Below are 15,273 nucleotides of genomic sequence, written 5' to 3' on the forward strand. Positions count from 1 at the left end.
GCTTCGCATGTGGCGATCCTAACCATTTCGCCAACATGTGTCTCAACAGGGTGGTTAAACAGGAGCCTCAGCAGCAACAGCAACAAGCAGCACGCGCCCGAGCCTTCAACATCAATGTGCGCCAGGCCCAGGCTGACAACAATGTGGTTAATGGTACGTTCCTTGTGAATGGTATATATGTTTCGTGTTTGTTTGATACTGGAGCCGATAACTGTTTTGTGTCGTTCGAATTCGAGAAGCTCCTTAATCGTAAGCGCGCCCATCTACCCTCGTCGTTCAATGTCAAAGTTTCCACCGGAAGAACTGTCACCGTCAATTTCGTTCTTCGTGATTGTACTCTCTAGCTCAACAATCACATCTTACCGATCGACCTTATTCCGATGCAGCTCGGAAGTTTTGACATCATTGTTAGAAAGGAGGATATCTTGGAGAGCAAATTATGGGTCAACAAGAATCCTCCCTATTCTTGGCATCCGTAAATCAGGCAACCAATAATTGTGAATCATCTTTATTGTATTTCCTTTTTTATAAGTTCTTGTAAAGCCTATAAATAAAGGCTTAGTTTTTCTATTTTGTATGCAAGAATCAAATCAATAAAATCAATTCCCTTTGATTATCTTTGTCTCTGATTATCATTTACAACATGGTATCAGAGCAGATTTCTGATCCGTGGATGCTCTGTTCATCAATCTCAAATCAGTAAGACCAAAAAACAAACTTTGGAATATCAAATCTCCAACCAAAAACCAAAACCCCAAAATCGTTCAACAAACCGTTCGACCAAACCTTCTTCATAGTTTCACATCGGCCCAGATCTCCCAGATCCAAAATCAAAATCAAGTTTCGAGAAAAAAGGGGTCAGAGATCCGTAGAAACAACAATCCATCTTCATCTTCCCCACAAACAAACCCACTGCAATCACACACACAAACACACTCAGAGAAAGATGTTCCAGGTGGGAGGTCAAGGGAGTCATCCCACCTTCTTCGAGATGTCCGCCGCTCAACAGCTTCCTTCCAGTCTCCGTGCCGCTCTCACCTACTCCATCGGTGTATTAGCTCTAAGAAGACCTTTCCTCCACAAAGTATTGGATTATGAAGACGAATTCTTCGCTGCCCTAACCCTAATTCTCGAAACACATAGCTTACGCACCACAGATGCATCTTTTGCAGAGACTTTATATGGCTTAAGAAGGAGAGCAGTTAATGTTCATGTGAAAAAGGATGACCTTCATATGGAACCAGGTAGTAGAATTCAACATTCTGGAATAAGGAAAGTCAAAGCTGAGAAAGGGTTTTTTATTAAATAAAAGAAAATATTAAAAAAACCAAGCATCGTTTCCACTGAAAAAAAAAACAAAGCTCAAAAAAAATAAATAAATAAAATAAAAAACCAAACCCAAAAACTCAAACCCAAAACCAAAAAAAAACCAAAAATCCAAAAACCCAAATCAAAACAAATGCCAAAACCCAAATGGCCAAGTTGATTTTTTCAACTTGAGGGGAAACCAAAACCCAAAACAGGCTGCTATGTCGAAAGGTGGTAGCTCAAATCAAACCAAAGTTACCATGTCGAAAGGCGGTAACTCAAATCAAGCCAAAAGTTACCATGTCTAAAGGCGGTAACTCAAATCAAGCCAAACTACCATGTCAAGGAGACGGTAGCCAAACCAAAAACCAAACATAATCAAAACCCAAAATCAAAACCAATCCAAGTTGAATCGTGACAATCCCACAATTCAACTTGAGGGGGAGTGTTAGAAAGGAGGATATCTTGGAGAGCAAATTATGGGTCAACAAGAATCCTCCCTATTCTTGGCATCCGTAAATCAGGCAACCAATAATTGTGAATCATCTTTATTGTATTTCTTTTTTTATAAGTTCTTGTAAAGCCTATAAATAAAGGCTTAGTTTTGCTATTTTGTATGCAAGAATCAAATCAATAAAATCAATTCCCTTTGATTATCTTTGTCTCTGATTATCATTTACAACAATCATAGTAGGCATGGATTTTATTCGTGAGAATCGTGCTGAAGTTGTGTGTTTCGATAAGATGATTCGCTTCTCACTCGCTAATGGTGATTTGTTGTGTATTTATGGTGAAACTGCTTCGAAGGGTCTCAAACTCATGTCGTGTGTCCAAGCTAGCAAGTATCTCCGCAAGGAATACTGTTAGAGCTTATGAGATCGTTGGTACTTGTGCTGGATTAGTTTAGATAGTAGTTTGTATGTATTTTGAATGTTTAGGGGCTTATTTTGTAATTGTCTAGAAGTTGTAATCCTGACTTGGTGTAGTTAAGATTCCAGCAAATTTATAAATTTGCTGGCAAGTCAGGAGTCTACTATATATACCCCAAGCATTGTAACTTAGCCAAGCTTTTGGCTCTTGGTTGAATCAAGTGTTGTTTACATTCATATTGTGTGCTTAAATCTGATATCCAAGGTTGTTCATTGCTTTATCTTATTATTTGGATTCAATACAAACACTAGTAGTATTCATCAATCCATTAGCTTCATCTTCATTCTTGATCTTTCTTGACTTTTCATAGTTCAAACACTTAATCAATAGGTGCTTTGGACTAAAACAACCAACCACTGTGATCCGGATACGTTTTGGGATCTACAATTTGGTATCAGAGCCTTTGTGCTCTTGGTTGTTGTGTTCTTGTTGAGATTTTTCATTGTTTTGAAAGTTTTTCAAAGTTTCAAGGTTTTTCAAATTTTTGGGCTTAAAATGGATTGATTTGGTGTGTTTAATCGATAGGTTGTTGTTAATACTTGATTAGGGAGTTATTTTAGTCATTTTGGTGCATCAAAACATGGTTTTTGGGCTGTTTTTGAGTGATTAGAGGGTTTTAGTTCGTGTTAAACCCTCTGGTCAGCGAATTTAACTTGAAGACAGCGAAGAATTTTTAAACACAACGAACTTATTTGTTGAAGATAGCGAACTCAGCGTTGAATATAGCGAATTAATTCTAATCGTTGAGTGTTATATCGCATAATCATCAATTTCGCCGATCATTGTTCGAGCGAAATTGCTGATCATCAGCGAAATAGTGCCACTTGTCCCTTAAGCGAAATTATCGAAGGCGACTTCGAGAACCGTGATAGCGAACCTCAGTGTTCTTATCACAGTCACCGGTGAAATTAACCTAACCCCTGTTTGTGTTTGATTTGTCAGCGTAGATAAGTTGATCGCTCGTGCAGGATTCATAACTTACCAGCGAAGGATAGCGAACCAGTCAGCGAAGATCATCGATCAATATCGCTCATTGGCGAACTTAAGCTCCTGTCAGCGAATTTAAGTCTGTTTAGCTCACGTTTGTCAAAAACAAGGAAAAATGTCGCTAAATCAACTAAGTCCAATTGCTCAAGCGGAACTTGAAACTGGAACCACCACTCGCCCGCCAAAGTTGAAAGGGGCGGAAGACTTTAGCACTTGGAAAACTCGCATTCAATCGTTCTTCGAGTACACGGATTACAATCTGTGGCTCTCTGTTACCGCTGGACCTCACATTCCAACGGTAGTTAGAGGAGATGCAGTTGTTGCTAACAACGATGCTACTACCTTCACTGACGAAGACAAGGCTCTCATTCAACGTGATCGTCGTGCACACGCTGCTCTAACCATGGCTTTATCAACAAACGATTGCAACATGTTTGAAGAACACCGAACTGCAAATGCACTCTGGAATGCATTGATCGAGTACTATGAGGGAAATGAAGAACTGATCGAAAGCAAGAGAGATATGGTGCAGAAGCAATACGACATGTTTTGCGGAGTCCGTGGAGAAAGTTTGTCTGATCACATTAGTCGCTTCCTAAACATGATGACCAAAATGAAGAAGGCAGGAAATCCTGTTACCAATCGCGCTGCAATAAAGAAGCTGCTTGATTCGCTCCCCAAGGAATGGAGCCTGCAATGTATGATGATCAAGAAGGATTTCCTCAACAATCCTAATCCTGTCACTTTGTCAGATCTGATCAACACCCTAAGAGCCTTTGAAATGGATGTTAACAAGAGAGAGATGAACACTGCTGGATATCAACCTAAGACAACTCAACCTTCAGCTGGATTGAAGAATGTGGCATTCCTCGCTACAGGGGGCATCACTCCACAAGCTTCTGACTTAATTTACGCAAACGCTTCCGCAAGCGCATCTAAAGCTCCACAACTTGTTGAGAAGACTATCACTGTTGATACTCAAGCGTTGAAAGTATCCACTGAAAATGTGGCACTCTTCAACACATTTCTGAGCAGCTACGAAGCCCTAATGTCTGGGGAACTGAAGAAGGAGATGTTTACTGCTGAAGACATGTATCAGGTTGATCCAGATGATATGGAAGAAATGGATCTGAAATGGCAAATGGCCATGATCACTCTGAGGTTAAAGAAATTTCAAGACAAGACAGGCAAGCGATTGGGTCTTGGAAAAGCTGGCTTTGACAAATCTAAGCTGAGATGCTACAACTGCAAGAATCTAGGACACTTCAAGCGCGACTGTCCGTTGTTGAAAGAAGGAAACAGTGAAACTACTCCTGCTGTTAAACAAATCACTGTAGAAGAGAACAAAAACAATGCATCTCCCAGCACGCCAAAGGCTTTAGTTGTTGAAGACTATGATTGGAGTGAAGAGATCACTGAAGCAAAGGAGCAAGTCAACAAAGCCCTGATGGCCAAGATCACAGGTGAGTCATCCGCAAGGCAGTTTGAGAAGCAGACAACAAGAATCCCAACTGGAGACAATGATGCTGACAAGGGATTGAAAAGTATTCTTTCTTCAGTGAAGCCTGGTGATCAAGCTGAAAAGGATGCTGCTAAAGAGACATCTGAGAAAGGGAAGGATAAAGTTCAAGCTACAGCCATGAAAGCAGATTCATCAAAAGAAAAGGCTGACAAGGACTTGGTAAATAGTATTCCACTCAGTTTTAAAGAAAAATTATGCTCCGAAGCATGCGTTGATGTCGTGGCACATTATAAATTCTTAAACCTGGAGTTTGAAAGGCAAAAAGACAAAGCTTTAAAAATTAACAACGAGCTTAAACAGAATGAGGCTGCATATTAGAGAAAGTTGAACTCAACTTTGGCTGAAATGCAAACCCTTAAAGAATTTGTGTTTAGAAAAGATTTTATCATTAATGATCTTATAGAAAGATTAGAAAAAGCTTTAAATGAAAAGAACAAACTTCAAATTATAATAGACAAATGGAATGTCAGTCAAAAGGCCTTTACTGACATCAAAAATTGCCAACGACCAACGTTTGTGAAAGATGGGATTGGTTATAAGGATAGGCACGGAAATGAAAGAAAACTTTTCTTTCCGCCTCACAGCAAAAACTACGTGCCTATGCCTACTCCTCATCCCGAAAATGATCTCATAAATGAAAAGGCCTCAGTTGAACAAAATGAATTTTATGAAAATGAGACAACTGCTAACTGCTCTAAAAGCAATGCAGATTCCATTGAGTGTAAAGAAGATGTGTGCGATGATGATGGAAACTGCGGAGGGTCAAAAATAGGAATTGGTTATTCAGGCGACAGTTATTCCACCGTTAACTGGTTCGTCTGGAATTGTTCTAAAAACAATGTTAAGGATGAATGTAATAGTTTAAGTAGGTTGGATGACTGTAATGGCCAAGTGCCTAAAACTAAATCTGTGGATGACTGTAAAGGCCATGTGCCTACATTTGAGACCCGTGATTATGAACCTTATGTGTCTGAATGTCATGATTTGAATTATGCGTGTTGTGATGATAATGTTGCTTGTGAATCTCCTGTATTTGTGCCAGAATTAAAAGGGAATAGTTTTGGAAAATTCCTTACAAAGGAAATTCCCGAATTTATTCCTTCCAGAACAGGTATGACAAAATCGGAAAAGAACGTTACTGAAGATCAAGATAATGTAGATTCAAGCGTCATTACCACAGAAGACGAACAGACATCAGAAAGTTCGCATTCAGAAACCTCAACTGAAGATCAAGCAACTAGTGATGAAAGCTTCGAATGTTCAAGTTATGAAGCAAGTGAAGAACAAAATTCAAGCGAGGACAACACGTCTGAAAGCTCACTCGATTCAGACAGTGATGAAGAATATCCCGAAGATGAAAGCAGAGTGGACAAGAAAATGAAGAAAGCAGAAAGCTCAAGACTCTCATCACATACATCATCTTCTCACACCAAAAGACCCAGACATAAAAGATGTTTTCGCTGTGGTCATTTAGGACATACAACGAAACATTGTAAAACCAAAAAGTTTCCTAAACCAGAGCATGATTTTATTACAAACGTCACGCAGCAACTAAATTATCTTAAGAAATCTGTTAAAAATCTGGTTGATTCAACTGCGTATCTTTGGAAACAAAAAGAGGTCAAAGTGGGTCAAAACCACGATAGATTCGAAATCAAACAGATCTGGGTTCCTAAATCAAACTAACCTGTATATTTGTGTATTTGTGTATATCAGAATAAACTCCAGAAATGGCTTCGAATGCTCATGGAATACATCTGGCACGTAGACAGCGGATGTTCAAGACACATGACTGGATTGAAGGAACTACTGAAAAACTTCCGCTTTATTGATGGTGACTTCGTGTCTTTTGCTGGCGATGAAAAGGGAGGAAAGATTGTTGGAGTAGGAGATGTAGTGTCCGAAGCCCTCACGCTGGAAAATGTCAACTATGTTCCTGAGCTGTGCTATAATCTCATGAGCGTTTCTCAAGTGTGTGATAAAGGAATCTCGGTGCTGTTCAATGACATGGAATGCTTGTTCCTGAAGCCCGGTTATGTTGTTCCTGCAGAAATGATCATGCTCACTGCTCCAAGACAGAACAACACATATATGATTACTCTCGGTTTTCGTGGGTATATTTTCTTGAAGCAAAAAGCGAGACAGCTGAAGTGTTAAAATCATTCATTCCCCTGATAGAGAACGTGATCAAGCTGAAAGCGAAGTCCATAAGAAGCGACAACGGGTCTGAATTAAAAAATCAGACCTTCATATCATTCTGTGCAGAAAAAGGAATTCATCTTCAATACAGTGCAGCCAGAACTCCCCAACAAAATGGAGTTGCTGAACGCAAAAATAGAACGCTGATTGAAGCTGCAAGAACCATGCTGGTGGACTCCAAGCTTCCAATTATCTTCTGGGCTGAAGCAGTTAATACGGCATGCTACGTTCTGAACAGGGTACTCATCGTGAAACCTCATGGAAAGACAGCATACGAGCTTCTCTTCAAAAGAAAGCCACTCATTGATTTCTTCAGGCCATTCGGATGTTCGTGCACTCTATTGAACACTCAAGAAAATCTCGTCAAATTTGAGGCGGTGGGTGATATCTACTACTTTATGGGGTATTCATCCACACAGAAGGCTTACCGTGTTTACAACAAACGAACAAAGATGGTGATTGAATCGTACTACGTGGACTTTCAAGAAGGAAACTACACCAACACTGGCAGCACTCCTGACTGGTTCTATGATGTGAATGTGATCTTCAATAACTTTGAAATTCCGGAGATTGTATCAGACCCTGACCTAGTCGAAGACACTCAAGTTGAACCATTGTTTGATTCGTCTGACATTGGTTTGACTCCTTTTACCACCCGCTTATCTCCATCATCCGCTGATCCGATTCTGGCTGTAAATGAAACAAACGGTGACACTTCGCCTGAGAACACTCAAGACACTGGTGCTTCTTCTTCACAGGCGAATGTGAATGAACCAACTCAAGAAGATGATCCACCAGTAATTTATGTAGACGAACACTTCACCAACCTTCCGCAGCAAATCGAATCTCTGACAAATGCCGGATACAAGACAAATAGAAATCATCCTCTTGAAAATGTCATCGGCGCTGTAGAAGAAGGAGTACGTACTCACGGACAGTCAGCAAGCATCAACAAGGGTCTCTTCGCAGCTTTTCTATCACAATCAGTTCCACGTGACATCGAAGACGCTATTCAAGACTCGAGCTGGGTTCAGGCAATGCAAGAAGAATTATCTCAATTCAGGAAGCTCAAAGTGTGGGAACTTGTAGATCTACCTGAAGGAAAGTTTCCAATTGGTACTAAATGGGTCTTTCGAAACAAGATGGATGATCGTGGGGTGGTTATCAAGAACAAGGATCGATTGGTAGTACAGGGTTTTCGACAAGAAGAAGGGATTGACTACGAAGAAGTTTTTGCTCCAGTCGCACGATTGGAGGCAATCAGGATATTCCTGGCGTACGCCTCTTATAGAAACTTCAAAGTCTTTCAAATGGATGTCAAAAGTGCGTTTCTGTACGGGAAGGTCAAGGAGGAAGTTTACGTATGTCAGCCTCCAGGGTTCGAAGATCCTCACTTTCCAGGTCGCTACTTCAAATTGGATAAAGCACTCTATGGTCTTCATCAAGCTCCACGCGCATGGTACGAGACTTTGTCCACATACTTGCTGGAATGTGGATACACCAGAGGAACGATTGACATGACTCTCTTCACCAAGAAGATAGGGGAAGATGTTATGTTGGTTCAAATCTACGTGGATGATATTATCTTCGGGTCAACCAATGAGGCTCTGTGCAGAGAATTCGAAACGATCATGAAAGCAAAGTTCGAGATGAGCATGATGGGAGAGCTGAATTTCTTCTTGGGATTAGAAGTGAAGCAAAAGGAGGACGGAATTCTTATTCATCAGGCTAAATACATTCGGGACATTCTCTCGAAGTACAACATGAATGACTGCAAAGTTGCAAGCACGCCATTCGCCTCGCAAACAGAACTCACTCTAGATCCTCAGGGAAAGTCAGTGAACAAATCCTTCTATCGCTCAATGATCGGTTCTTTGATGTACTTGACAGCCAGCAGACCTGACATCATGTGGGCAGTTTGTCTTTGTGCTCGTTTCCAAACAAATCCCAAGGAATCCCATGAAATTGCAGTAAAGCGCATCTTCCGCTATCTCAAAGGAACTCCAAAACTAGGGCTTTGGTATCCTAAAGATAGTAATTTTGATTTAATTGCATATTCTGACAGTGATCATGCAGGTTGCAAAGTAGATCGCAGGTCCGTATCAGGAGGATGTCAATTTCTGGGAAACCGGTTGATTTCATGGCAAAGCAAGAAGCAAACAACAGTATCCACGTCAACCGCTCAAGCGGAATACACTGCGGCATACAGTTGCTGTTCACAAGTTCTTTGGATACAAAATCAGTTGCTGGATTACGGAATCAACATCATGAAGACTCCGATATTCATCGACAATGAAGCGTGTCTGGGAATTGTGAAGAATCCCGTGCACCACTCAAGAACCAAGCACATCGAAATTCGCATTCATGCAATTCGAGATGCTTATGAAAAGGGATACATTCAAGTGGTGCCAGTGGATACAACACAGCAATGGGCCGACATCTTCACGAAAGCGTTTGACAAAACTCGTTTTAACCAGTTGGTAACCTGGTTAGAAATGGTTAATTTCCTTGACTGGAAATGAATCTTGTGTTGATAAAAAAAAAAAGCTTTTAATTAAAAGTAATATAATAAAGTTTTTGCTTGTTGAAAATAAAACTAGTATTGAAAGACGTCGCCCACCAAAAAGATTTTCTGGTTAAAATTTTATTTTCGGGCAAATGGACTCACGAAAATAAAAATTTTAGGGGGGATATTCAGAAAATCCTTGAAACAGATGCTTATGTCAGACTCCTGGTAGAGGAAGTGATAGAAAATTGCTAACACTTTGTCATTTCTTTGAACAGAATACAATATAAAATCAGGGTACCAAGCAACGACGTGTCGGTAGATTCAGCAACACCGACGAGTAAACTGCTATTAGGGAGCAAAACATAATGACTACACAAGAATTCTGGCTTTTCTCAGGTATTACGCACCTCAGTGGGTAACACGTTGCGGCATATGGCTTAATGGTCTTGAATCTTGCGTTGACGGATTGCCAAAGTCTGAGATTTCGGGTCTTTATATTGGTATTTCATTCGGAGGATATCATAGTTGCTCTTCTGCTGTACGGTGGTACTGACCTAGACACTATGATATTCTCTTAATAATAAGTGCCTTAAAAAAAAAAAAAAAAAAAAAAAAAGAGGCCAAACCCTTTCTAATAAGCGCCATTTTTGGCCAAAATCCATAATAAGCGCCATCTTTGGCCAAATCCTTTGATAGATCAGTTTGGCAACTCTGCTGTACGGTGGTACTGACCTGTTCGCCGAACTATCTATCTTAACCCTCGATAGTTCCTGGAATCTCTGTTGTACGAAAATACAGACCTGATCTCCGTTCTATTGTTGAAGAGAATGAATCCAATATACTCACCCGTTATGAGGAATCTTTGTGCATACCTTGATCGCGGGGGTATGTCCTGATGTGGGACTCACGAGGGCGTAATGATTCTATTTTCAATAGCTTGTGTGGGGGCCATCGAAGACTTGTCAATATTACCGAAAACATGATAAAACACGCTCTCCGAAGGTATGTTGAAAGAAGGATGCATGGATTTAAGCGGACAAACATACTGACAGTTTTTCTTGTGCCCTGGTTAGTAATATAATAATAATAATATATAAAGAATTTGGCAAGTGTTGGCAGTATGATTCTCTGCAGGTAAGTTCGGTAAGTGTCAGACATCTCAAGAAATTCTGAGTTAAATGAATCCTCGCAAAGCAAGGAAATTGAAGTTCGGAGTCAAAATGGCCCAAATTTTAGTATTACTGTAAATATTCCGAAATAAACAAGGTTTTAAACAAAAATGGGCACGTTTTTTTTTCGAGAAAGTTTGAAATCGACAAGCAAAATCAAAATCAGTTTGATAAGATAAGAAGGGCGGCGAAATTAAGATACCAGCGAACTTATAAGTTCGCTGGTTATCTTTAACCGTACATATATGTACAATTTTTTTACAACTGTTAAAATTCAAAATTTTACTTCATCGCTCCTATTTCTCCCATCGCCGGTCTTCTCATCTTCCTCATCTCGTATTCTCCGATTTGTTCATAAAATCAACACAAGTTTCACATCTCAGTCAAACATCATCAGGTATGTTATCAATTATCTCTCATCTTATCGCAATCTGTTGTTCGAATCGAAGGAATCTGTTTAAATGAGTAGGTTTGAAGTTTCATATAATTCTAAACCTAATTTGAAATCTGAAATCTGTTAATGATATTTGTTCCTTTGATATGATCTGTTTTTGCATCTTGTTGGTACACAATGAATCTGATTTGAACGACATATGTTTTGATAAATATCAGTGTCATGTTAGTTAAAACAGATTAAAGGGTTTTAAAAAGGGTTTTATAAGAAAAATTGAATATGGCGAAATTAACATAGTGCCAGCGAAGATAGCGAAATTAGGTAGGGAAAGACCAAAAGTCTCGAACGCGAGTTCGAGCAATCAGCGAACGATCTATTTCGCTCGGGTAGCGATCTAGATCGAAACCTTCGCTGGTAAACCGTTTCCGGAAAAGAAATGCTGTCTTCGCTATGTTCGCTAGCGAAGTTATCCTTGAATTCTTGTCTGATCCTCAGCGAACATAGCGAATTTAGTAAGGGTTATCGGGGTCGGTTTTGTTAGCGAAGTCAGCGATGGTCGTTCATCGCTCACTGATCCAATGCCTGATCTCGGTAACCTGTGTCAGCGATGTAATATCTTGACCTGGCAGCGAAATTATCAAGCTGTTAAAATTTTTTTATTTTATTATTGATAATTATTATAATTGTATATATCAGTTGTAAATACCATTCTATGTATAGTTCATTGCATATTTACTCTTTCTAACTTGTCTCGTTTTCTGTGCAGCATGGTGAAAATTCTGGAATGGGATAAAACGCTCAAACACAATCAAAGCATAGATCTCGATGCAGTGCCTACTGATTTTGAAGACGTAACCAGATGGGTACGTAACAGCAGGATCGGATACGCTGTGGAGACCTCTGTTGCAGTCTACCCAATACACATTCAAGACTTCTGGCAAAACGTGAAGCTGGAATCCATCAACAACAAACCAGGGATAGTCTCAACTGTTCGTAACAAGAGAGTGGAAGTGACAGAAGACAGGATTCGTCAAGTTCTAAGGTTTCAAGACAACAGTGAAGATCCGTTAAGTCTTAGTCAAGATGATATCCTTGATGGTTTTAGAGGAATGGGATATGTTGGAGACTTCCGCAACAAGAAAGAAATCAAGAGAGGTGGACTCACCCGAGATTGGAGATTCATTGTTCATGTGATCTCTATGTGTCTAGTTCATCGAAAGGGTGGTTTTGATGGGTTAAACCTGGAATGGTCGGCGGCCATGTTGAATTTATGCCTAAATCAGAAATTCAACCTGTCTGGGCTAATATTCAACTACATGCGTGAAAATGCAAACGGAGCTACGTGGGCAATGTACCCTAGATTCATTCAGATGCTCATCAACGATCAACACAAGGATCTCCCTAATGATGGAAACACTTACAAGTTTCATGTACCTACCAGCCGACAGTATACTGAAATAAAGACCAATGAATGGGTGCTGCTACATGATTGGATGTATCGAGCAGAAAGATTACCAATTGTCAAGGCTGCGTATAAGAAATACAAGGAGGGAGTTAAAGCTAAACAGCAGAAAGCTGCTCAGGCTCAGGCCGAAATAGCTGCCAGAGAAGAACGAAGCAAAGGGAAAAGAAAAGAGAAACAACCTGCTGAAGGAAAACCCCCAAAGAAGAAAAAGACAACGGAAGGTTCTGAACGTCTCATGAGTTCAGCAATAAGGGCAGCAGATTCTGAAGAGCAACGTCAACACATCCAAGATCTAAAAGCAATTCATGTCATGCAAGAGAAGGAGAAAAGAGAGAAAAGATTAAAGCGTAAAGAAATATCTCCCTCTGAAATGCCCGAAACAATACCTGAAGAAATTCAAACAATTAATGATTTCGTTGACAACATTCTTGTTGATCCATATGAGGCCCAAGCAAGTCAAGGCCCATCAAAGGTGTCTCCAGTCAAACCCACAAGAATTTCAAAGCCTCCAGTTGTTCCGCAAAGGCTCCGCCCCTTTCAAGACTTGTATGACAGATTGATCAAAGACACCGGGCCTTCAGTGGCAAAAGAAATCTGTTTATTAAAGAATTAAGTAAATGATACTAACATCCTGAGGGAAAAACTCAAAGACCAGAGGAAGAAGAACAAGGATATGACTGCGTACATGGCCAAGCAGTCCAAATTTATCAGATTTCAGCAGGCTGGTTTGGAGAAAATATACAGGATGATGCGAGGGATGTGTGAGAAAATGAAGATCGAGCCGATGTTCACGTTCGACGAAATTTTTGACTTCGATGCTTTTATTGAAGAAGAAACAGCTCGAAAAGAAAAGGAGGCTGAGGCAAAGAAAAGGCGGTTAGAATCAGTTGACAAAGTATCTGAAGGTAATGAAAGTGAAGAAGAAGAGGTAGATCGGGAAGACATGCCATCCAGGTTCATTGAATGGGGGCTCGAGGATGAAGTTCTATACGAGCAAGAAGATGGAAAAACATTCACTCCCGAGCACCCCGAATGGTTCAAAAAGGAAAGAGAACGACTTCCTGATTTGTATCAAGTTATAAAAGTTGAAAAATCTGAGGCTACTGATAAGATTATCAGTTGGATGTATGATAATCTTAGAGGAATGTTTGTGGTAAAAAGGCGCGGTGGCGTAATTCAGTATTTTGAAACTGGATTTGATCTCTTCTCTCTCCCAAGGTGGGATCTACGAGAACTTGGGCATCTAGATCTGCTAAATCATGAAGACAGAGGAATTGGGAGGGATTTTGAACGGATAATCGCCAAAGAATGTAACAGAGGTTTTCCGAATCACACTCCACAGCGCCCTAGACGCAGAGTATCAAAAACCACCATCGATCCTATTACCAGCAAAGGAAAAGTGACGTGGGTGATCAACCCTGCTAAAGTTGTCACTAGAGTTAAGCTTCCAGAAGAAATCGCTGTCGCTCTCAAGGATTTCAAGAAATGGTTTTACGATAGCAAAACCGGTGAAGCTGTGATCAGGTCGAATGATAATGTTGATATTCGCATTTTGGATCCGATGGATGTGTTCAAGTTCGGGCTCTCAGATCTCACCATGTTAAACGCTAGCCGTATTAATGTTGGAGCAGGCAATGCTAACCTTGAACAGGCAGCGTTATTTCAACGAGCAGTAGAACGTGCCTGGAAACTGAAGAGAGATATGCTGGATGTGATTGACAAAATAGAAAAGAGAAAACAAAAGGATGCAAAGAAGAAAGAAGCAAGAAAGAAAAAGAAGCATGAGCAAACGAAAGAAGGGAGTTCTGCTTCAACAACTGATCCGGTCACCACAACCTCACAATCAACACCAACACCTCCGGTCTCATCCACATATGAGACCGCTAAGGAGGACCAACCATCAAGTGAAGCTAATGTTACTCAGGAAACTCCGGAAGCACCGACGGAGACTGTTGCACCACCAGAATTAATAGTTCTTGAAGAAAATCCAACCGAGTCCGAAAATCAAGCTACTGAAAATCCAGCGGTTACTACCGAAGAATGAGAAGACAAGCACGCAACGATCTAGGGGGGATATTGTTAGAGCTTATGAGATCGTTGGTACTTGTGCTGGATTAGTTTAGATAGTAGTTTGTATGTATTTTGAATGTTTAGGGGCTTATTTTGTAATTGTCTAGAAGTTGTAATCCTGACTTGGTGTAGTTAAGATTCCAGCAAATTTATAAATTTGCTGGCAAGTCAGGAGTCTACTATATATACCCCAAGCATTGTAACTTAGCCAAGCTTTTGGCTCTTGGTTGAATCAAGTGTTGTTTACATTCATATTGTGTGCTTAAATCTGATATCCAAGGTTGTTCATTGCTTTATCTTATTATTTGGATTCAATACAAACACTAGTAGTATTCATCAATCCATTAGCTTCATCTTCATTCTTGATCTTTCTTGACTTTTCATAGTTCAAACACTTAATCAATAGGTGTTTTGGACTAAAACAACCAACCACTGTGATCCGGATACGTTTTGGGATCTACAAATACAGAGCTTTCTTGGCCAACATTGTAGTAGCGGAGAAGGAAAAGAAAGGAGTGAAAGACATCCCCGTTGTTTGTGAATTCCCCAACGTCTTTCGTGATGAACTTCCAGGTTTGCCGTCAAGTCGTTATATCGACTTTCGTATTGACCTTATTCCTGGAGCTAACCCTGTTGCTAGAGCTCTTTATCGACTCGCTCCGTCCAAAATGCGTGAACTCTCGAGTCAGCTTCAGGAATTACTTGATAAAGCTTCATTTG

Source organism: Helianthus annuus, chromosome 6 (genome assembly GCF_002127325.2).
Source record: "Helianthus annuus cultivar XRQ/B chromosome 6, HanXRQr2.0-SUNRISE, whole genome shotgun sequence".
Lineage (NCBI taxonomy): Eukaryota > Viridiplantae > Streptophyta > Magnoliopsida > Asterales > Asteraceae > Helianthus > Helianthus annuus.